Source organism: Mytilus galloprovincialis, chromosome 5, assembly GCF_965363235.1.
Source record: "Mytilus galloprovincialis chromosome 5, xbMytGall1.hap1.1, whole genome shotgun sequence".
Taxonomy (NCBI): domain Eukaryota; kingdom Metazoa; phylum Mollusca; class Bivalvia; order Mytilida; family Mytilidae; genus Mytilus; species Mytilus galloprovincialis.
In genome coordinates, this window is record NC_134842.1 from 92067181 (window position 1) to 92094140 (window position 26960).

Consider the following 26960-nt stretch of genomic DNA (forward strand, 5'->3'; position numbering starts at 1 on the left):
AAAGAAGCCAATAATTTTTGAAATTATGTTCACGTAATAGAACAGCAAGAATTTCTAGAAACGTTCAGATTTGTAATTCTACCAGAATTGTATGTATGTCTTGTAAGCGCTGTACCTGTAAAACTTGTTTGCTCTTCGATATCACAAGCCAACTGCTCCCTCCTTGAGCATGATGGCTTACTCCTAAGAATATCAACTATTTCATTGTGCCTTTTTTCGATAGCGATACACAATGCGGTTTTGTTTGTTGTTGTTCGAATGTGCGGGTTAGCACCGTGGCGTAAAAGCAGGTTTACAACTTCAACTTTGTCCTCCTTTGCAGCCTCGAATAGAGGCGATTCGTTATCATCATTACACATGTTTATGTCACCTTTGTTGGCAAGGAGAATTTCAACAACTGCTAATTGACCTTGACGTGCAGCTATGAACAGTGGTGATTTACGATATTGCGTTAAAGCATTAACCTTTGCTCCATATGTCAGTAAATGTTTGACTATTTCTGCTTGACCTTCCAAGGCAGCATAAAATAATGGTGAACACTTTCTAGAATTTACGATATTAGGATCTGCTTTATGTTCAAGTAATATTTGTACAATATTTCTCCAACCATGCCAAGAAGCTATTGAAAGTGGCGTTCCATTCTTTTTTGTATGCAAATTAGGGTTGGCTTTATAATTTAACAATGTTTTGACCATATCGAAATGTCCTTCTCTCGAGGCTAGCCATAACGGAGATTCGTTATTTTCATTTATGATATTAGGATCACACGTTTTGTTCATGAAAAACTTCACTATTTCTAAATTGTTGTTATTTGTTGCTTCGTGCAGTGGAGTTCTACCTGCAAAAAAATCGTCCTGCATACATCTGTAACAATCCTGCTTTGTTACGAACAGCATTTTTACAATATCGAGATAGCCCTTTGATGAAGCTATATAGATGGGTGTCTCTCCTTTGTGCCAATAATCCTTCCGACATATATGCGGGTCACAATCATGAGCAACCAATAATTTAACAATGTTAGTATGACCCTCTTCCGCAGCTAAGTAGAGAGGCGTTCTACCCATTTTATCACGAACATTTACATCAAGGTTAAATTTTAAAAGCATTTCAACGATATCATAGTGCCCTTTCTTCACAACGTCTAAAAACGGAGACTCTCCTGAAAAAAATAGCGAGGTTTTATTTGAACTAATTCGTCGCTGTATGTTTGCAATAAATTTGCAACGGAAAGATTCAAATTGCAACTGTCTGTTTGTAAAGACCGTACATCCGAATCCATTGACTATATCTTTATAAAGACGATCAAAATATTGATTTTCAAGGTTCTTATTTATCTTAATAATACATTCATCCATATCTTCTTCTATTGATTCAAATTGAAATCGATCGCGAATAAATTCGGCTCGGCAGAGGTCTAGAAGAAGGTCTTTTGTGTGTTCCCCATAAAACGAGGCCAGAATATCAAATAATTTATCATGAATAACACGATATTCATTTCTAGTTTTCTTTACATAAGAGTTCTTGAGACTCTCAATTTGATTCTTCACAACTGCAATGGACAACTGTTGGGATGTTAAGAAGGTATTAGAAAGATGGTCCAAAATGTCTTTCATTGCTTTATTTTGCAGAGACAGGTCCTCATCGGTAATACAATTATTGTATAAAACAAACAAGGATAGTGTTGCAATGGCTGTCTGGTCATCTTCTTCCATCAGGGACAGTAAATCATCTTTTATTATTTCTACCGGACTAGAAAAGAATTTCACAATGTCACATATATTTTTAGAGAGAAAAAGCCGACACAAGAGTGGAAAGCAGTCGAACTGTATAAGCTTTTTATCCCCTTTTAGAGTTTGCATTTGTTCAGAAGATAAATATTTTTCCGCAATTAGATATTTTTCTTCGTCATTCAAAGCATATTTATCACACATCAAATTAATACTTTCTGCAGATATATTAAATCGTTGAAACTTTTTATCATGAAAAATATGTGATCGACATGTTATGAAGATTTTAACTTTACCCTGCCTGAGGATCTTTTGTATATCACCAGAAAGTTTATTCCATGTGTTTAGTGTTTGAAGTTCTATAGAATATTTTCCACATAAATCATCGAAAACGAATATCTGTTGACTAATTGGGTTATAATATTGTGTTATATCAGTTGGAAAATAGGCCGGTATTATATCATAGTTCTGTTGATCATGTAATATTAAAGCTACGTAGTGTACAGAGGTAGACTTCCCGCATCCCGAGGGGCCAATAACAAAGATGGCGTTTTGCGTAGCAGTCATGTCTTCTAATGCTTTTATAGCTGTTGTTTCAACTACATTTTTAACTTCGTCTCTCCATTCTTTAATTTTTTCATCATGAACCTCTAAAGTGAAAATTGAATACAATTTAGCAAATAGTTTTAGTTTTGTTGATATGATGAGCATTGATAAGTATGCAACTTGACATTTCATTATTTGCAAGAAAGACAAAAAGAGATTCTCTATTTTGATACGTTTATTTTAGCTACACAAGTGTGGTATTTCTCTTAAATTAGTTCTATCAAAACATTTTCTAACTCTGCTTAATTACCACCATCTCTCGTGAGAAATTAACAAAAATGTATGTTTTGATGATATTCTTTCATTTTAAACACTGCAAATGTATAGGTTCCATTAATAAATCCACGAGAACTAGAAATTAAAAAAAAACAGACACGGATTCCTCTACCTCATTGTTAAATTTGTACCTCGAATTTGATATAAGCAGTCACTGCGATCCAGATTCTTTGACAAACAAGGCCATTTTAATTTTAAAATGATCAATCTTATCCCCTTAGTAGCAATGTGCCAGCTTTACCTGTATTTGGGATATACATTTCCTGACACATTCGGTATTCAACTGCTACTCTGGCTTTGTAAAATGTCACCAGAGTCTGAGCAGAAAGTTGATGCACAACGGTTATGTTAAAGAATGTCTCGTCTTTTTTTCAGAAAATGGTTTATCGAAAGATACTATATAAACTTATCATAGATACCAGAACTAAATTTTGTATATACGCCAGACGCGCGTTTCGTCCACAAAAGACTCATCACTGACGTTCGAATCCAGAAACGTTAAAAGGCCAAATAAAGTACGAAGTTGAAAAGCATTGAGGACCAAATTTCCTAAAAGTTTTGCCAAATACACCTCAGTTAATCTATGCCTAAGGTAGAAAAACCTTAGCATTTTAAAAAATTCAAAATCTTGTAAACTGTTCATTTATAAATATAACCATATCAATGATAATTCATGTCAGCAACAAAAGTGATGACTTCTGGGCTGGTGATACCCTCAGGGAAATAAATCTCCACCAGCAGTAGTAAATAAACTCATCATAGATACCAGTACTAAATTTTGCTATGACCTTGGTTATAAATATTCCGTACAAACTTCATTAAAAATACATGATGGTCATGAAGTAAAGATCCTAGATACTGACGTTGGTTATCATCTTAATAACGTGTTATATTGTTATTTTATTTGTTTTTGTAAGTTATTACTTTTACTGTTCAGTCTATTGTTTGTAATATCCTTTTGACATATCATGTATCGGTATTTATACATCCCGCCATAGTGTTATTGCACTATGGTAATTTTTTTGGTGTGCCTGTCTTTCGTATTTGCTAAATTGAAGGTGCTTTGTCTTTATGCCTTTATATCTTTATTTATTGATATATGTAGAGTTGAAAATAGAAATGAGATGTATCAAAGAGACAACAACCCGATGACAAAGCTGAAAACAGCCCAACAGCTAATAAAACAATGTTGGCTTATATACCCCTATTTTTTACATTTTACTTCTTTGTCTATTTGTTTTGTTCATACATTGTTGTCAATATAATGGAATTGTCTACGACTGTCATACAAGTGAGAGATTTAGATAGATAAGAATCCAGGTTTAATCAATCATTTTCTACATTATAAATGTCTACCAGTTCAGGAATATGACAGTGGTTATCCATTCGTTTAATGTGTTTGAGTTTATGATTTTTACGTATGATTAAGCACTTTCCGTTCTGAATTTTTCTCAAGTTTGGTATTTTTATTGTTTTACTTCTTCGAATTCTTTACACATATTAAAATGAAATCGGTTTAAATCACTAACCCTATAGAATTTGTAAAATGATAATAATTGATCTTTATATCAGTTACTTTCATAAAAATAAATAGAAATGACGATTTTGAAGTAACATATAGATAATTCGCAGTTTTCTTTCTTGTCTTCATTTACAGATAGTTATATTTATGGATAACTTCAACGCTTTTTGTCACTCACCTTGCAATCCTTTAGGTATGGTATTTCTCGTTACATTTAAATTTCGTATTTCTACCAATATTTCCTTATCAAGCTTGTAATTCTGGAGGTCACGGCATATTGCTTTAAATCTCTCGCCTCCAAGTCTAGTGATTGCCTTGAATACAAAGCAATATGTAAGAAAAAATTTCTCGATACGCTCTTTATCTATGTTTTGTATATTTCGAAAATTTGCGTCCATAAAATTTCGGAATTTCTGGTTTTGTAGACGAAACGTGCGTCTATCGTTCAAAAAATGTGATCCTGTAATCTAGGAATATTTTATTTTCGACCACTGATTTTAAATTCATGTTTAATATTCCTAATCTGAATCTTATAAGAAATTTTCAGGGAGAATATCAACTAGAAATCGATGCAAACTATGAGTTTTATGTATCTTATGTTTGAAAAAATGTGTGCGCGATGATTGTTGCAGAATGTTGATAAACCACTGTCTCAACTAGTTTAAAGTAATTTAACCATTGATGAAGTTTTGTATTTTCTTATTTACACACAGAACCGCCATGGATAAACAAATATGATGTGATATGTCAACGATATTGTCACTGAACGCTACAAACACTAAAGGATTAAACACATTGTTTTTATGTTATTGACGTGTAAACCGGGAATAATATAAAAGTCCTTCAAACTTTTATAAAGTTTGAGTTATTTGACCCGGTTTACACACCAATAACATCTATAAAAAATGTGGTTAGTCCTTATTATTCTTAAGCCAAATATATACGTTTTTTAATTAACTTTTTTTTGTGTAACGATAAACGATACTACAATTATCATCCAATGAACAATTTGAAAGGTCGTAACAAAGTTGGCCGCAATATTGACTTTTGTAAAATCGATAAATGCAACAGAATATCAAATGAAGTAGCACCTACCTCAAAAAATCTCATTTAAATGAGATATTAACCAAATTTGAGGCGTACAAGTAACGAAATAATCTTTCCCTTGAAAGTTTTCATTCGTATGACGTCGTGTTTTTACCATGACGTAAATTTGCTAAAGCATTCATGAAATTTTGCGGAATTTTATTCAAAATTCAATTTTATACATTTTCGAAGCTCTTCTGTATTATTTCTTTGTTTATAATTTAGAATAAACACAACTGTCCTGTTTTCTTTTGTAATCACAATTTGCTGAAACTACTGGGATCCCTCAATGAATGTGTTTTGGGCATGAAAAGATAACAGTGAAAGTTACGAAATCAATGTCGTTTCGGAAACAAACCAAGAGAAAAATTGTAATTGACAATCCAATCTAAGTATTCATTGACAAAATCTTTTAGAAATGCAGTCCACAAAGCATATGCCATGTGGCTATAATAAATGATTTCGGCTAAACCGAATTATGTGTTCCCTCAGAATGATTGACTTTTCCACTCGTTTCGTATACAGAACTTTGATTGGCTTTATCCACACAAGGGTGCAAATTAGCTTGAATTAGTTAGTTAGAAAAAGTACCAGGCTTATCATTTGATACACCAGACGCGCGTTTCGTCTTCATAAGACTCATAAGTGACGCTCAGATCTAAATAGTTAGAAAGCCAAACAAGTATAAATTTGAAAGTTGAAAACTAGAATCTATAGCTAATTGAAATCGAGAAAGTCTAGAATAATTTTTTGATGATGCTCCATATACAAAGTTTTCAGGCGTTTCTGAAGCCATGACTTTCACAGAAAGCAGAATACGACAACTGCATTATTCTAATTATATTTTGGCATTCAAATCGAACATCGTTTTCAAACATTTGTTGTCAAAGTTATGAATAAATCAAACGGGAATTATTAAATGTTTGCAATCATTACTAAAAAGTGAAATAACTAAAAGACCGACAAATTATAAACGGAGAGTCCCTAAGCAAATTTAAAAATCGAAAAATGAAACGAATTGATAATAACTGTCCTTTTCCGGACATTGCACAGGTATTTTTATTTCGATCATATAGCTTATAAACAAATGTATGTACAATTAAAGAAAAAATTGTTTAGCGAACAATGGAAAGTCTTTCCACATCAAAGAAGCAACTTTCTTTATACTGATTCAATAAATGAATGGTTTTCATATACTTTTGAGTTAAATAAGGGAGATAATGTGCTACTTCTTGTAAAGTAATTGTCACTTCCAGTCTCATCTGATAGCTTTTTTAACAGTGATTCTAAAAATATAAAGTTTCTATATACTTTTACCCTTAAACCAGAAGATAATTGGCCACTTCCGGTTTATCAAAAGTCACTTATTCTACACTAGTGATAAGTAAATGTATTTAGATTACAAAATATATGGATCATGAGTACTTATTCATGATAAATGTGCAAAAATGGCTACTTCCAGTTTTCTCAAGGTCACTTCCGGTTGACATTTTTCAAGGACATATGTCACCCAACATTTTGGTAAAGGTCATATGGCTATATAATGAAAAAAGTTGAAGTAATAATCAATAAACCTGATAATAACACATTTTAGGGGCACTTACTCCTATAAGATGCCATTAAATTGTTTCAGACAAAATGTAACATATCTACATTACAATTAAGCAAACATTTTGCACTTGTTCTTTTATACATATCTTCAAAGGTATTGGAGAAAATGCCGAAACAAGGAAAAGTCGACATTGAGAACTTACCTTGACCTTTGATCTTGACCTAATTTTCTAAGTTAGGACCCAGGGGTCTCAAATAAAATCATTCAAGGGTTATACGGTAAACGGTTTATGAGTTAAAAAAAACATACCGACAAATTTATTTTGTAAAGATAGATTCGAATCCCTTCGATCCAAATTAGCCAAATATTCCTGACGAACAAGTTAGAAAAAGAAATTTGTCAATATCTTTTTTTTGTTACGAAGTAGATGCACACATTTAATAGTGAATAGGGAAATAACATTTACAAAGAAAATTGTTCGTCTTAGCAGGGTAAAATTTAAAAGCCTATAAAGTATATGATACAATATACAAAATATATAAGCGACATATTGCGAAACAAAAATTTCAGAATGTGGCGGGGAAAAAATTAATAATTAAAAACCTTTTGGACCTTAAAATAATAATTAAAGGTCTTCTCAGATCTATTTTGATATTCAAATATTAAAATTCAGTCTAAAATGTCAGTTCCTATGGCTTAATGATAAATAAACATGAATTTAAAGCAAAGGTCAAAATCTAGAACGTTCTATTAACCAATGAACTTGACCTCAATTTCAAGGTCACAAACTGAGGACCTCAAATCAAAAGGCGAGAGGTCTTTAATATGTATGGTTAATGAGTAATATCACATAACGCATAATTCTAAATATAAGATGGGCGAAAATTTATTGTTTACGCACCCTTTCAACCAAAATTTATAAGTTACGACATGTTTTAACTAACAATTTAGGCAAAATAATATGTCGATATGTTATACGGTTTTTAAAGATAAATGAAAATAAGCCAAAATAAAAATTTAGAATATGACCTTGACCTTTGACCTTGACCTAATTTTAATTTTTTTGTACCAAGGACCTCAAATCAAATATCCTATGTCTGTATCACTTATGATTTAAAAGATAGAAATGCATATTACTTATATCAAATGCATAAGGGGACATAACTATCATATGGAGTGTTCATATTGCTTCGGTCGAAATACAACAAATCATGCGAAAGATATAACGAGCAATGTTATAAAATAAATTTGTCGTAATCTTCTACGGTTGCGAAGCAGTAGTGGACACAAGGAAAACAGTGTTTGGGGAGATAACTCCTACAAAGAAAAGTATTCGGTTACGCAGGGTAAATTTCAAAGGCGCATAAACTGTTAAATATCATATACATGTACCAAATATCTAAGCGACATATTGCAAAACAAATGTTTATCGCAAGAACAAAATTAGGCGAAAGAAAAAAAATAATTAGAAGAAAAACAATAGGTCTTTCCAGAGAAAAAGTGGAAAGACTTAATAATCAGAACAATATCAATAAGTCTTTCCACAGAAAAGTGGAAAGACTTAATAATAATAGTAAATATGTCGTGTGCAAGCAACTAGAATGTTTACGTATATTCATATATAAATTTATTACCAAGCTCATTGCTAATAAGAACCCTTTGTAGGTCCCAAAATATAGCAGTTTTACAAAATTGATAAAATGTAAACTTTTTGCAATCTATTGTAAGTAGAATACTTTTGTGTCATAAATATGGGCTGTTTTTGACAATACGATTCACAGATATGGTACGTGAATCATTAAGTTATGCTAAATTACTGAAATCTACGCAATTCTAGCATTTGAGTTAACTTTTAGACGGTTTCCGTCTTTAATGGAAGTGGCCGCATTTGTGTTCATTTTTTATATCTAAATGTAAGTTGTCATAATAAAGGAATAGGTTGTCAATAATAGCAGCAATGTTGGTTCCCAAATGTATCAAATATTATGTCAGTAAAGAAATCAAGCATCTTGGTAATAATTATTTTTAAAAATTATGAGATATCCCTCCCTTAGATAACATACTTGAATCTACGTTGGTCATTATATTTCATGAAACAAGACAGGACCAACTCTTTCATTTTGTGTATTAGTTTTTGAATGGGGGAATACTTAGATTAAGTGTAGAAAAGTCAAATGTTTTTTAATACTTTAGCAAGATGAAAGAGTCTTAGATTGTTTGTGCTCCTTAGGATTTTTGGAATTTTAAAGTATCTACATTTGATTCAGAACATCTAAAGAAAAGATAGTTTTACAATAACTTTGTAATAGTTGAAATTATTGGTTTTGATATTTTTCTCTCACGCTTTTTATTTCGATCATATAGTTTATAAATAAATGTATGTAAATATACCGTGTGCTACCAAACAGAACGTTGTCGTATATTTATTTATTACCTTGCTTATTGCGTCCCATTGGATATTAAATTCTTCCTCTGACAATATTTTATGATCGGAATGTGCAATTCTGTTCCGATAGTATTTGATTCTTGTCAAATCGGCTTCAATACTTTCATCTGTATCACATGGTAACTTTTCTTCTACTTTTATGTTAGCCAAGTTACGTAGCAAACAAATCATTAGAGTTAAATCGAATGATAGCGATGATGCAGCACCTGTGAAAAATCATAGTAAATTCTAAATAACAGTATGTGCATTTAAAAATGAAAAAAAGTCTTTACTAAATTTAAAGGTGGAGAAGGATATTGCTTTATTAATGTTACTTTGTTTTTTGTTTAATTTAAGAAATAATTGATGCTAGCTATATTTTATTGTAGTTTTAATATGGTAGGCATTATATTCGTGATTATTTTTCCAAAGCGATAATGAGGGCTAAAATAACAAGAATATAATGCTTACGCATGTTAAAACTACAATAAAGTATATTTTGCATCAATTATTTCAATACTGATTAGGACAAATAAGGTAATTTCCATGTCCGGTGTGTTTAAGTGTATTGCGTTTGTGTTAGCTCTTCCATGAACCGCCCTTTTTGTTTGTAAACAAGCAAACGACTGGCAATATGATTTTTCAGAGGGAATCTAACATGTTTTTTGCATAATCAACTGAAAGTCGCTTTTAGTAATAAGTATCATATTATCACATAGGCTGTCGTGTTATGTTTTGGTAAACATCTGCCATGTATATGTGTATTGGTTATTAGACATTAGTTTCACTCAAAATTATATTGCTGGATTTTAATAAGGATTTGAAAATAAATTGATTACAGTTTCATTCTAAAAGAGGGACGAAAGATACCAGGAGGACAGTCAAACCCTTAAATCGAAAATAAACTGACAGCGCCATGGCTATAAATGAAAAGGACAAAAAGTAAAATCCCAAAAATACTGAACTCAGAAGAAAATCAATTCGGAAAGTCCATAATCACATGGAAAAATCAAATAATAAAACGCATCAAAAACGAATGGACAAGAACTGTCATATTCCTGACTTGGTATAGGCATTTTCAAATGTAGAAAATAGTGGATTGAACCTGGTTTTATAGCTAGCTAATCCTCTCACTTGTATGACAGTCGCATCAAATTCCATTATATTGTCACAGACAAACAATAGTACACACGACACAACATAGAAAACTAAAGAATAAACAACACGAGCCCCACCAAAAACAGGGGACATAGCACATACTATAGTGAAAATATAGATATTACCGACTGAAGGAAACAATAAATCCCATTGAATTTGATTTATAATCCGCCTCGATTTCAGAGAGTTTAATGTTTTAAATCTGTGTTGATTTAAAACAGTTTGAAGACCGCCAGGATTAAACTGCTTGTCGAAGTATTCCCTCACTGCTGGTGGGGCTACTTTAAAAACTAAATTGGCTATCCGCAAATGATTGTTTTCGTGGTCATTTTCGTTCGTACCATCACCCATCACAGGAAAACTTATTGATGAATCTACAAAAAGAAAAGGCAAATAAATTCATATCATCACCCATTGCAGGAAATCTTGTTAATGAATCTTCAAAAAAAAAAATGACAAATTAATTTTCAATGAGGTATTTTACATATTTGGGTGCATGTAAAAAAAGCATACAACATTTGAAACTTTCAGGAATAATGAATTATTAAAAAAGACTTGATACACTTTGCTATCAAACATATTTTTGTTGTTGTTATATGTTATATACTGAGAGATGCATATATATGTAAGCCACGGTACTAAGGGGCAACTATATATTGCTATCACTTAATTTATACATATAAATACTATCTAGCATATATTAGTGCAGTGATGGTTGTAGAAATTATACAATTGCGGTACCGGTATTAGGTTCAAAAGACCACTCACTATTTTGGCGTATTCTGTAGGGTTCGAAAATTGTACAAGTTTAATTTTAAGTAGTAGAGAATTGATAAGAAGTAGTGGATTCGAAAACGATAATCAACTCGCGACTTTAGTAGTAGAGAATTGATAAGAAGAAGTGGATTCGTAAAGTGGCGAGTTGATTATCGTTTTCGAATCCACTTCTTCTTATCAATTCTCTAGCATAACCCATTTCTAGTAAAACGACTATCTGTTTCATGATCTTACAATGAATCAACTGAATTTCATGAAAATAATTTCGTATTTTGTCTTTTTTATTGTCTAATAGCTGGAACTGACTAGATCCACACGGTTCCCATTTATATTTAACTTAATATAAGTTCAATTTAACTTAAATGTGTAGTTATCTTCCCTTTTTATTACCAGATTTGGTATTTGTAAAAGCTTATTTCATTCAATGTTGAATCATTACAAATAATTATCATTGATTAGATTTTAGTATTTATAATTCATTAAAATAGACATATAACTAATATATGGATTTTTTAAAATCTTTTTTAGAAAAATAATTTTTTTTAATTACCAACATTTAGAAACTTTTAATATTTATATATATAGTGTTTAGCAACATAATGATCAACCAATGGCCCGTTTGATTGAATTTACAACACACAAAACTAAATGAAGTGTGAAATTCACAATTTATAATCAAACAAAGATTAACTAAGTGATCATAGTATGTTATCGTTATAATCATAAATTAAAAAGATGATGAAAAGGGAAAGGCCTAGTACCTTAATAGTAATAAGTTTAATGTGTACATGGATGTTTATTTTATCAAGGAATTGTACTAGTAAGTAATATCTACAATTCCTTGATTTTATAGTGTTTATATATTTCATTAGATAACAAAAAGACAGTTCATTGACGTGCATTGACAGATATACGCTATAAGAGTGATATTTAAATATCAATTTATATCAGCACTCGTGGCCTAGTGGTATCATGCATAGACTACAGATTTAATTGTCGAAAATACGCGCGAGTTCGAACCCTATATTATTCACTCTTTTTTGAGAGGATAAAATATCGTAAGTTAAAAGTTATGATATAAGTTATCTTAAGTTAACATGGTGGTCAGTGGATTCTTGAAAAATAATCCATCGCTACAACAATATAGACTGACGTAAGAGAAATGGGTTAATACCACATAAAAGCTATTACACAGTTGTTACAGTTTTTCCGATATTGTAAACTTTCAACTTTACTGATCGTTTAGTATCTTTTGAAGCACATCAATGAATCAACATTAACTTGGTTGTGAGAGAGGTCATAAGTTCGATAACTACCGGGTCAAATGTCCTTAAAAAGACAAGAACCGTATTGAGAAAACAATAATCATTCTTAACGTTTATTTTTATGGAGGAGAGGGGGTTAATTGTAATGGAAATAAAATCAATTCGAGCAGTCATGACCTCATTTTCCAGTCGTATTTTTTTTGTTCAAATACAAAGCAATCTTTTGACTACATTACATACTGGACAATCCAAGTACTAGTTATAACGGAAATTGTATCAGTCATCAATAGGATTAAGAAAGTACGTATAACTTCAGCGTTCTGTACTGTGTAAAAAATGCTTTTTAAAATACGATGTAGTTTTTAATCGACAACACAAAATTATTTGGATTTGTTCCCCGTTTTCATAAATATTTTGCTCAATTTCTTTTACTAAGTATGTTCAAGTATGCTCATTTCCTATCATTAATTATCTATTCTAAAATAATGACTTTCCCTTGTCACCATCTTATGGTGTTTATATATCTCAACTTGTACGATTCGCTCGTGTATGTAACAACATATTAGATTTTAGCGAGAGAAATTTATGTATTACTGAAAAATTATAACACCGGGGTTTTTGATATCACAAACTAGTCAAAACATTTATTAAATTTTATCATCGGTATCAGGAAATAATTCGTAAATATAACTCAACATGCAGACTTCTTATACGTTCAGGTATTTCACATCCAATCTTTTTATGGTAATATTCTTTACAAAGCACAAAAATGTCAGTATTCAACTCAAAAGCTTACAAAACCTTTAAACAAACTTATTAAGAAGGGATATAGTTACGATACTGTTGTCAGGTCATTTAAGATTGCATATTTTTGCTTTAATATTGATGTACGTATATAGTCTCTGCATTGGAACTAAACACATTTATTTAAAAAAAACATTTTTTAGCATGACACGGGTTATGTTCTCATATATTTTATGATAATATGATACTAAACTCCTGACGGGAGGGATTGTGCCTGATATTCATATGAAGTTGACATAATTTTTCAATCAGTTTAATTGAAGCCTGGAGCTGGCATGTCAGTTAACTGCTAGTAGTCTGATGTTATTTATATATTATTGTCATTTTGTTTATTTTCTTTGGTTAGATCTTCTGACATCGGACTCGGACTTCTCTTGAACTGAATTTTAATGTGCGTATCATTATGCGTTTACTTTTCTACATTGGCTAGATGTATAGGGGGAGGGTTGAGATCTCATAAACATGTTTAACCCTGCCGCATTTGTGCGCCTGTTCCAAGTCAGAAGCCTCTGGCCTTTGTTAGTCTTGTATGATTTATAGTACCATGAAAAGGAATGTCAGTTAATTATTGTGAATTATTCGAAAAAGGTGAACTGTATAAGGTTATAATACCAGTTACTCGTTCTTTTGAAATTCCATAATAAAAAAATCATTGCTGTTGTATTTGATTGACAGCTGAGAACATTCAAAAGACAAAAAAGGTTATCGAATTAAGGAAGCACGATAGGTTCAATCATTTTAAGACACTCTATTAAACATCGGTTATTAAATAAAGGAAGCACGATAAAGTCAATCATTGTAAGACACTCGATTGAACATCGGTTATTGAATTAAAGAAGCCCGAAAGGGGCTATCATTGTAAAAGGGGGACGAAAGACCCCAGAGGGACAGTCAAACTCATAAATCGAAAATAAACTGACTACGCCATGACTTAAAATGAAAATGACAAACAGAAAAGCAATAGTACACATGACACAACATTGAAAACTAAAGAATAAACAACACAAAACCCACCAAAAACTAAGACATTTGATTGATCGAACATCGGTTATCGATTAAGGAAGCACGATAGGGCCAATCGTTGTAAATAAAGTCAACAGTAGTTAGTATACCGCTGTTCAAAACTCGTAAATCTATGGACAAAAAACAATATCAGGGTAACAAACCAAAACTGAGGGAAACGCATTAAATATAAGAGGAGAACAACGACACACCATTAAAATGTAACACACACAGAAATGGACTAAGCAATAGACAAAATTCGATGATAATAACAAATATAACATCAACACCAAATATATGAATTTGGGATAGAAAAGTACCGTGACACGTCTCATAGTAATGTGAATTCACACTAAAATATAAGAGAAAACAAACGACACAACGTAAAAATGTTACACACACAGAAACGAACTATGATATACCAATGGCCATTTTCCTGACTTGGTACAAGACATTTTTAAAGAAAAAAATGGTGGGTTGAACCCGGTTTTGTGGCATGCCAAACCTCGCACTTTAAAGGCAATATTAAATATAACATTAAAATGATAACATAATATTACAGGACTACAATACAAATAAATAGGATAACGTATTAGGCAAAGAAACACATGAATAATAGATAACAAAAGGCATCAGGTTTAAAATTCAATACGCCAAAAACGCGCCTTGTCCACACAAGACTTACCAGTGACGCACAGATATAAAAGTTCGAAAGTAAAAAAAAGGGGTACAAAATTGTACAGCACTTAGAATCAAAAGTTAAAAAAAGTTCTGCCAAATACGGCTAGGGTTTTCTGCTCGTGATAAGAACATTCTTATTATTTAGAACAATTTATACTATTGCAAACAGTAAATTTTATCAAATGAATATAAAAGATAGACATGATAAAACTGAAGTCTTAACTAATTACAGAAAACAAAACCCGAATACATAATACAAAGACCAAAAAATACAGAAAATAGACACAACCGACTTAGTCCAGGCCTCAACGCAAAAAAGTCATAAAAATGACATTACATATGAAGTGGTGAAAAGGCACAAAAATTACGTTACATTAAGCCACTCTATTAAACATCGGGTTATCGAATTCAGGAAGCACAATAGGGTCAATTATTAAAAGACACTCGATTAAACATCGGTTATCGAATGAAAGAAGCACGATAAGGTCAATCTATGTTTGTCACTGTTTACACATCGGTTATCGAATTAAGGAAGAATGATGGGGTCAATCATTGTAGTACAATGGATTGATAAAAAAATCGATTACCGAATAAAGGAGGCACGATAGGGCCAACCATTGTTTGACACTTGATTGTTCATTAGATATCGAGCTATGGAAGTTATTGCAAGATAGGATCAATCATTGTATGATACTTGATTGATCGAACATCGTTCCCGAAGTAAAGAAGCTCAAAAAAGCCAATTATTGTAAGTGCTTAATTAAACATTGGTTTTGGAATTCAGGAAGCACGATAGGGCCGATCATTGTAAGACACTTGATTGATCGAACATCGGCTGTCAAAGTAAGGAGGTACGATAGGGTCAATCATTGTAAGACTTTCGATTAAATATCGGCTACCGAATTCAAGAAGCACGATAGGACCAATCATTGTTAGACACTCAATTAAACTTTGAATATCGAACTGATGAAGCACAATTCGACCTTTGAAATTCAATTGGATTTATTTTAATTTAGTGCCCAATATTTAAAAGACAGTGTATAATTTAACGATAAAATTGTCGATATAACAGCAGACATTCGTTAACTCAATGAAAGTTGTTCAATAGTAATTCGGTCCTAAATGATAAGACGTTCGATATAATATCGGCCATGAACTAAAGGTCTTGCAAGAAACTATTGGTTATTCAAAGAAGGGTGTTCAATTGAACACATATCTCTTTCAATAAAGTTACGTTTGATAGAAAGTGGTTGTGTACTAAAAGATGTTCGACAAAGCCTCTATAATCTAAATCGAATATTGTTGATAAAACTATAATCATTCGATAAAAACTGTGTCACTGAGTTATGAACGTTCGAAAGAACATTGGTCATTAAATTCATCATGTTAAAAGGAAATCGTTCATTTTATAAAAGGGGTTAGGTAGAACTTGGTTCATTAAGTACAATATATTCGATAGGATATCGGTCAACAAACGTTCATTGGAACATCATATGATTTTAATATAAAAAAGAAGATGTGGTATGATTGCCGATGAGACAACTGTCCACAAGAGACCAAAATGACACAGAAAATAACAACAATAGGTCACCGTGCGGCCTTCGACAAGGAGCAAAGCATTTACCGCATAGTCACCTATAAAAGGCCCCGAAATGACAATGTAAAACAATTCAAACTAGAAAACTATCTCAGTTGATATGTTATTTTCGTGCATGTTAACACTATACGGACTTCATAAACAGGAGTGTGCTCCTAACACAACAACTGTTCGAACAAAGTTATAAGGAAGAAAGAATAAAAATGACAATTCGTATATCTTATGGACACAATCATGAGATAATTGATCCATACGATGTGTCTGTGTCTAAAGTAAGTATTGGTTTACCCCTTCTAATATTGTGGCTTACTATTTACCATGTTTACGTCGTCGAGTCTTTTAAGTTGCGAACGTGACCTATTCCTGAATATGAATAAAGGAAACAGTAGTATATTACTGTTCAAATGACTGTTTATTCAATAACTATTTCACTTTTATACTGCAATCAGCTATTTTACTATACAGATAAAGCTATACGTATAAACGTTAGCTTTATACGTCAATGACCTCAACTCACCTAAAAGCCCCGCCTACTTACAACGTCACGTCACAACCATGACAACGTGTAGTAAAAATGGTCAAACTTTTATGAATTTAAACCTGTTATGTCTTCAAATAGGTAATTTATATACCATGTTTATCAAATGTTATTAATTAAATTCATTTTCCCTTTCTAATTCCTTAAATTGTCAATGCTTACCGCCTAGACTACGTTCATAGGGAAATACCCCAAAATGGTACCCCAGGGGGAAAATTCTAAACACTTTTTTTTTAATAATATTTGTTTCATATTTTTATCATTTTTTTATTTTTTTATCGATTTCAGTATAAAAACAATATACGTATAATGTCTTGAAATATGAAATTTATTTGTATTCGGCACGAAACGGGAAAATGCTCGGTAGAACCATTTTCCCGTTTCTAAGCCTCATACAAATAAATTTCATATTTCAAGACACTATACGTATATTGTCTAATTATAAAGGAATGCATTTATTGATTGATTGCTGGTGTTTTAACTTTTACGCGTCACATTTGGGCTATTTCGTGTCAGCCAGTTGTTTTATTGGTTGAGGAAGCCAGATTACCTGGAGAGAACCACGGACCTTTGATAGGGAAACTGACACCCACAGAAATTCATTGTTAACCAAGGTATGGAACGCCAACACTGTCTTGTTTTGACCATTTTCTTTATATGATGTGCATTTACCTTTATATGATGTGCAATTGTCATTATATGATGTGCAAATATCCTTACATGATGTGCAAACATCCTTATATGATGTACAAACATCATTATTTGATGTGCAAACATCATTATATGATGTGCAAACATCATTATATGATTACAAACATCATTATATGATGTGCATGTATACTTATATGATGTGCATATATACTTATATGATGTGCTTATATACTTATATGATGTGCAAATATACTTATATGATGTGCATATGTACTTATATGATGTGCGAATGTACTTATATGATGTGCAAACATTCTTTTATGATGTGCAAACGTACTTATATTATGTACAACGATCCCTATATGATGTGCAAATATACTTATGTCATGTGCAAATATACTTATATGATGTGTACATATCATTATATGATGTGCAGTTACCATTATATTATGTGCAAATATACTTATATGATGTGGTTGTGTCATTATATTATGTGCTTGTAATCTTATATTATGTGGTTTGGTTTACTTCATTATATGATGTCGAAACGTCATTATATGATGTGCTTTCGTCGTCCTTATGGTCAATGAACATGATTACGATTAGAATGATTACTGTCTACGTCATAACTGATTCCGATCTGCTTCTGTAAACTATAAACCCGGCTCAAATATGTGTCCATCGCTAGCAAGAGTGCAATTAATAGGAAAATGAGACAATGCAATTTAACAAAATCAACGTTTTAAACAGTTAAGAGGGAGATAATTTAAAGATCAATTAATACAGGAGCTAATTGGAGAAATTTGCGGCTGTGGCGAAAATATGATTAAACAAATTTTGGGGCTCTTTATAGGTTGCTATTTGGGTTTAGCAAAAGCTACGTGTTGCAGGTTGTACTTTTACCTATGAGTGTTTACTCTTACAAATTATGACTTGGATGGAGAGTTTTCTCATTGGCTCTCGTACCACATCTTCTTATTTCTATTCATTGCAAAATGCATCATTGAACTCACAGTCAGTTTTAAAGATATTTCACAACAATAGCTATAAAATTATCTACTCATGCATAATATGGCGAGATGGTTTGTTTTATAAACTGTTATTGAATAATATAAATGGTAAGATGTAGAATGTAATAATTACATTAGATGTATGTTTCATTATGATACTTTATTCTGATTGGCTAACTGCACATCACGTGTTATTCCGTAAGCAATTGTATTGCTCAATAAAACTTTTCATTCATGATAACACGCGGTACGTGGTCCCACATTAAAGTGCACAGGTGAATTAAATAAAACAATAATAAAATTCGTGTTTTCATGATAATAGCTAAAAAAATGTAATTATAAGTATTGAATGCTTCTTTTGGTAACTTCATAGGGTTGTAAAAGCGTTGACCGTGTGCACATTTTAGTACAAAATGTACTTCGGTCAACGCTTTTACACCCCAATGAAGTTACAAAAAGAAGCATTCAATTCCTAAGTGTTACTCCTCCAAAACCATACAAAGTCGGATATATTTGTGATATGACGAATACATGTAGTGTTTTGTACTTCCTTTATTTGTCTTTGAAACAATCTTTTTTTCCTCAGAAAAAGCCAAAATATCCAAATTCGGAGACTGCATGCTTAATCCACGTACTGCCCGCGAAATGCAAAATGGTCAGGTTTGGTAATGTTCACATATTTGTATATACAGATTGTTTATTTTCAACATATTTCAATGGAGATTTTTTTAACGTATTGAGAATGTGTGTGTAATTGTTCTCTTGTGGTTTTTTAGGGGAGGGGGGGGGGGATCGTGAAAAGTTTATGTCTTTGGAATGATTGTTTTTTTCGCTATTTCACGATAATAACTTGGAAAATAAATTAAAGGAATTCCCATCTTTCCTACGCCGTCCCTACCATCAATGATGAAAATGACAATAATTATAATTTACTTATTTTTAAATCTGTTCTTATAATATAAAAAAAGAAGACGTGGTATGACTGCCAATGAGACAACTCTCCACAATAGACCAAAATGACACAGAAATTAACACTTATAGGTAACCGTAAGGCCTTCAACAATGAGCAAAGCCCATACCGCATAGTCAGTACAAACGGCCCCGAAATGACAATGTAAAACAATTCAAACGAGAAAACTATTTTGCTCAGAAAAGGTTTCCCTATAACTAAGTATCAAGATAAAAGGCAATAAAACAACAAAACTCATAAGAGCCAAAATTGCTCAAAATGGGACCTTAAAATTTACCAAAATATATTCAGACACATTGCAGTATTTTTTTTAATCTATTGTAGTTTTAAAGATAAACCTAAAATATTAAAAGTCACAGCCGTAAATCTTCACTTAGAAAAAAATAAAACACAACTCTCTATATGTCAGAGAACACCAGGCCTCAGTAAACAAAAAATAAATATAGTATTTTTATGTTCATTCAGACACAAATCTAATTAAATTACAGCTATTGTTTGTCCAAGCTATGCTTACGCGGATCTGAAAACGCTCCATTCTATTTTCTGTTTAAAGACCATTGGGAATCTCGGTTTTGTCGGATTTATATACACCTTCAAAGGCTGAATATCATTGGCTTATGTAATATTTCCTAGAACAGAAAGTATCAAAGCACTGAAGTACTGAACATCGGATGACCACAAGTTCTCGTTGATGGTCACACGCACTTGTCTTAAAGAAAATCACATCAAAATACCTGAAAGTGAGGTTATCTTACAGAGACATATTTTTTCTGAGACAATTTCGTGCGTGGTAGATGAACGGGCTCGTCTAGATATTCAACATGATATAGTCAGTATCAAAAACGAAACTACCTATTATTCTATATATAACAGTTACATGTATACATAATTTTAATCCAAATGCTATAGCATTCTATTCTACTATTCTAATAATAGTGCAGTACAAGTGCATGGTGAAAACACTTCTATAATAATTCGGATTTTCTAATAGTTTGGATTTATGTAGGCATTCATTTTTCCCGTATAAACGTTCTTGAGATGTTCTTCCGAATGCGTTAACACAATTGTCCTGTATGTGTGCATAGATATAACTTACTTATAACTTAAAAATATATTTCTAACGACGCATCATATAATTTATTTAATATGTTTAAAAAAAAAATTATGAGTATTACTTGAAGCAACAAGGAATGCTATTTTGCCCTCGGTTATGTCTGCGTTTTTATACGATCGGTAACATGTACCAGTCAAAGTCGAAAGTCAAATCTCTGTTGCGACAATACATCGGAATGCCCTCACGGTCATCGTGATGTAAACATGAAGTGTGGGCAGGAGGACGTGTGCTTCCTTGTTCCAGGTCAAACACTATTGTTTTATTTTTTCTCTCATTTTCTCATTTCCTCATATTTATCAGAATAATCTGTCCGGGTAAGGTGAAATGGATTTCTGTGAAGTAGCATGTTAAAAATCCGACTCAGGGTGTTGGTCTATTACAAATCAGGGTTAATATTCATTTCACATTAATATGTTCCCGTACGAATATGCACCTGTCCCAAGTCTGCAGCCTGTAATTCAGTGGGTTATCGTCTGTTGATGTGTTACATACCGGTTTTTGTTTTTCGTTCATTTTTTGTACATACATTATGTCGTTAGTTTTCTCGTTTGAATTGTTTTACATTTGTCATTAAGGGGCCTTTTATAGCTGATTATGCGCTTATTGTTGAATGCCGTACGGTGACCTATAGTTGTTAATTTCTGTGTCATTTGGTGTTTTGTGGAGAGTTGTCTCATTGGCAATCATAACACATAGTCTACTCATACTCCTTAGAGAACACTGTATTGAACATCTTAAAAACCTAACACGTCAATTTGACTCCTTGTCTCAGGCTTGCAAAACAGATCTAACAGCAAGCGAATTCGAGAACATCCAAGAGCGCCTGAGCGATATAACCAACACTAAGACCGCCACTCTCCGCTCCAGACAAAGATGCAAATTTCAAAGGGATGGTACTTCTTTCCCATCCATTAGTACAAAAGAAAAAAAGAATAATAAAACCAAAAACAGACATTTTAGACGTAGACCTCAAGTCCTCAGCAACAAGATCAATACCGTTGTTAATCTTTCCAGCAAACAACTTACTGAGGACGAAACGTCATTACTATCCAGAGGCCTAAACTTTTGTCCAGTCCCTGGTCCAGTGAATGATACTAAATTGTCTGAGGAACTGGATTATTTTGCCAGGAGCCTCCGCATCAAGGAACATTTTGCATCGAAAGAGGACGATAGCACCACCTCAGATAGTGACTCTGATGACTCCAATGAATATAGATTTAGAAAGAAAAGCAACTGGGTCCCTAAACCAAGCAAAAACACCACCTTAGAATCATTTATAGACAATGTTAAAACGGATATACTTACAAATGTAAAAATAAACAATCAGACCTATGATAATTTAACACCTGATGAACGTGTGGCTTTGACAAATTTAAGAGATAATGACGACATTGTTATTAAACCTGCAGACAAAGGGAGTGCAGTTGTCGTCATGGACAAATCTAACTATGTCCAAGAGGCCATTCGCCAATTAGATGATGACCGGTTTTACAAAAAACTTAATTCGGACCCCACCCTCCAATTCAGCGAGGAAATAACAGAATGTTTAAAGGAAATGTGTGACAATAACATCATTGATATAGATACTTTCAAATATTTAAAACCTGAAAATTCAAAACCTGGGCGATTCTACCTGCTCCCTAAAATTCATAAACCTGGTAACCCAGGTAGACCAATCGTCTCAGCTAATGGTCATCCCACCGAAAAAATATCCGAATTCGTTGATTACTATCTTCGACCACATGTAGAAAACTTGCCATCTTTTATTAAAGATTCTACAGATTACTTACTAAAGATGCAGGATTTAAACCCTCTACCTGCCAATACTACTCTTGTCACTATGGATGTCACCTCTCTCTATACGAATATTCCCCATGCGGATGGTATTGAAGCATGTAGAGAAGTTTGGGACTCTCGATCTCCTAAAATTCCACCTACTGATTGCTTAGTTGAAATGCTTACTATGGTCTTGAAAAAGAACAACTTCACATTCCAAGGAGAACACTATTTACAGACAAATGGCACTGCTATGGGTACAAAAATGGCTCCATCTTATGCCAATATATTCATGGGTAAATTTGAAAAGCAACTGCTGGAGTGCTCCATCGAAAAACCGCTTTCCTGGTATCAATTTATTGATGACGTTGACATGAAATGGGACAAGGGAGACCAAAAATTAGAAACTTTTATAACAAATGCTAACAATCAACACCCTACCATCAAATTCACCCATGAAACATCTTATTCCACCATAAACTTCCTTGATACGTCTAGCACCCTCTCTGTAGGTATAATAAACACAGATATATACTCTAAACCTACAGATACTCATCAATACTTGTCGCCTGAAAGTTGCCATCCTCCACACTGCACGAAGAGCATTCCATACAGCCAAGCTCTCAGAATAAGGCGAATCTGCTCCTCTGAAGACACTGCAAAACAACGTCTGGGGCAGCTTAAAGGACATTTAAAAAGAAGGGGATATAAACACAAAAACATCAAAAATAGTTTTCGAAAAGCGGAATCCATCCCCAGAAGCAGTCTGCTAACTTACAAAAATAAACAGAAAAGTAAAAGAATCCCATGTGTGCTCACCTACCATCCATGCCTGAGAAATAGTTTCAAGACCATTCGTGATCATTGGACAGCAATCGAGAAACATTCGAAGTTATCCAAAATCTTTCCTGAGCCTCCCATGATTGCCTTCAAACAACCTAACAGCCTGAGAAATATACTTGTCCGTGCTGACCTTTCCAAACCTAACCATACTGTAGGTAATTGTCAGCCTTGTGGGGACAAGCGCTGCAAATGTTGCAACCAATTGCAGCATTCATCAACATTTCACAGTAAGACCACAGAAAAGACATACAAGATATTTTGCAATGTCAACTGCAAAAGCTCAAACGTGATTTACGTTCTTGAGTGTCCTAGATGTGGTCTCCAATATGTTGGTGAATCTATGCAGCCATTTCACAAACGCCTCAATGGCCACAGGAGTGACCTCACAAAAAAACCGTACATTCCTGTCAGCCAACATTTCAGGTTACCAGATCACAACCTGAAAGATTTTGATCACATGAAGATCCTTGTGATCGAACAGGATTGTACATGGCAAAATAGGCAAAGAGAAAATCGGGAGAGGTTTTGGATAAAAACACTGGGTGTCCTCCATCCAGATGGAATCAATAGAAAGAAATAATTAAATTTACAGTCTAGTGTTAATATTATTATATTCAGGATTTTGGATTAAAATCAATCGACAAAAAACTTACCTGTATTATTAGTGATCTATGTTTACACCTTATACATTATATCTCATTATTGTTAAAACTTTTGTCACCGAAGAAGGCCATTTGTTGAGCCGAAATATTTGCAATTATTGTATAATTTATATCATCTGTTCAGTTTTTCCATCTTTGTGCAATGATATTCAACACTTTTTAGTGTTTTATTTTCCATCTATTTATCGGTATTGTTACACAATCTTTCAGACTCATATATATATATATATATATATATATATTTCAATTTCCCGCTGGACGTCAAGCATACATTCATAATCATGTAAGTGTGCAATAAATGCATGAAAACATAATAAAAATGTTAGGTCATCCCATATCTCCTTTAATTCCTTTTTTTTGGGGGGGGGGGTGGTGGCTCGGTTGGCGAGTAGTCGAAGTATCTAGCCTGTCAACACCTACATGTAGGTTGTGAGTTCGAATCCCACACGTGGCAGGTAAGCTCGACTCCAATCTTAATTTAATAGAATTATTAGTTTTTCCTACTGAAAGTCGGTGGTTCTTTCCGGGGACTTCGGCTTCTTCCATCAATATAAACTCACCGCCACGATATAGCATGATAGTGTTGAAAGTGGCGTTATAAAGCAATCAATCAACAAATTAATCAACCAATCATTCATACCGGTACAATTATAAATGCAAGAGAGGATAATTTTGTAGCTATCGTTATCAAATATTTTTAAAATTGACTCTGAGTTCATTGGTGTCTTTTGCAATGAATAGAAATAAGAAGATATGATATGAGTGCCAATGAGACTACTCTACATCTAAGTCATAATGTGTAAAAGGAAACAATTATAAGTTAAATTACGGCCTTCAACACGGAGCTTTTACTCAAACCGAACAGCAAGCTATAAATAAGAGCCACAAAATTTGTTTTATCATATTTTCGCCGCTGCAGGGAAATTCTTCAACTAGTTCCTGTATCAATTGATCTTAATCTTCCGCTGAAATGTTTGAAACGTTAATTTTTGTTAAAATGCAAATGTCTCACTTTATCTTAAAAATGCACTTTCGCTTAAAAGATTAAAGATCTATTTCTAAAACGTAATAAGTTAACTACATATGCTCATTATTGTAGATCCCGTATATTCATTATTGTAGACCTATCGGTAAAAATTCATAATTTGACAATTTTCCATCAATAATATCTGGTGTGACTTTTTTCATCTTCAATCAAGGAACAAACATTTCAAGGTTTTTTTCTTTTTACATCTCAACCATTTTCCAAACGATAGCTAAAGATTTGATCCGGGTTTATATTAATTCTGCAGAAGCAAATCGGAATCAGTTCTGACGTAGTGAGTAATCGCTTTAATCGTAATCATGTTCATTGACCATCAGGACGATGAATGCACATCATCATAATGATGTTTCGACATCATCATAATGCTGTTCTGACACCCTATAAAGATGTAAACCGAACCACACACCATGATGTTACATTGTCATAATGTAATGACATTACCACATCATATAACGATGTTAGCACATAACATAAGGATACGTTCACATCATATAAAGAAGTTTACACATACTATAAAGACATCTGTACATGATATAAGACCATTTGCACATCATATAAGATAATTTGCACATCAGATAATGTCAAATTGTCATCATATAAAGGTGATTGCACATCACATAATGCCGTTTCTACATCGTATAAGGAAAGCATCACATAATATAAGGACGCAATCACATGACATAATGGAGAAAGCACATTATATAATGAATTGTGGACATGATATAAAGATGTTTGTACCTCATATAAATGTGTTTGGACAGCATATAAGGACAACTTCACATCATATAATGACTAGTGTACATCATATAAGAACAAGTTCATATCACATAATGACAAGTGTACATCATATAAGGACAAGTGCACATCATATAATGTCATTTGCACATCATATAAGGAAAGAATAACATCATATAAAGGCAAATGAACATCATATAACGAGAAATGTCATAATAAGACAGTGTCGGCGTTCCATACCAAGGTATTAAGTATCATTTAGGTCTGAGGAATGCTGGTCGGTAATCATATTGTGTATTTTTGATTCATAGATTTTTTTTGTCTATTACGAATATCATTCATTAAATATATTCTGCTAGTATATACATAATTGTGTACATGTAATAAGATACTAGTACAAAGCATAAGGAGAATAGTGAAGTGCATTAAATACTTTATATAGCATTTTACGAATATTAAATAATTGTGTCACACTTTCAAACACATGTACTTCCTTTTTAAAGATTCCTATTACTTACATCCGACCTTTTCTTGTGAATAACATAAACATAGATATATATATATATAAATATTCTAGTATGACATGCTACTTTCGTTATTCAAACAATACCGAGATACAATTCTCTATATGTCTAGATTTGACGCAGATACATATTTAAAAAAATTGCGGCAGATACCAATGTGAACTTCAAATAAAAAAGTCGAAAATATAGTGAGAGAAAACTAAAACACAGAAACACAGTGTACAGACCACAACATGGATAACTAAAGACTAGGCAACACGAGCCTCACCTTAAACCTGATGTGATCCCAAATAGTCCGGAAACTTAAAACTTAATAAACGGACTTGCAAAGATTAATTTCGAGCCAACATATTATCTATACAACACTTTATAGGTGATTTCACAATTCGACTAGAATTTACTTTATTGGTTTTCGGGTTTGATTCAGAGTAGGAACAGATTTTGAAAACAGGAACATCTTCTCCAAATACGTAGTCTTGATAGAGTAAAAATATGAGTACATACCTAACTCAAGCAGGTATCTGTTGTTCAACTGAAATAATGTCTAATTAAAAATCGTTTTAACACTAAATATATCAGTGTCAATCCAGTATAATACATACAATATACTAGTG

At 32.7% G+C, this 26960-nt stretch overlaps 1 long non-coding RNA gene across 1 annotated transcript; it reads right to left on the bottom strand.

Annotated features, from left to right (window-relative positions):
- Positions 1 to 26960, bottom strand: LOC143076710 (uncharacterized). The gene is made up of 5 exons (XR_012978763.1): positions 26851 to 26960; positions 10478 to 10726; positions 9204 to 9421; positions 4310 to 4445; positions 1 to 2377 (listed from the first exon to the last, which is right to left on the bottom strand). It is a non-coding gene; the product is annotated as an uncharacterized LOC143076710 (long non-coding RNA).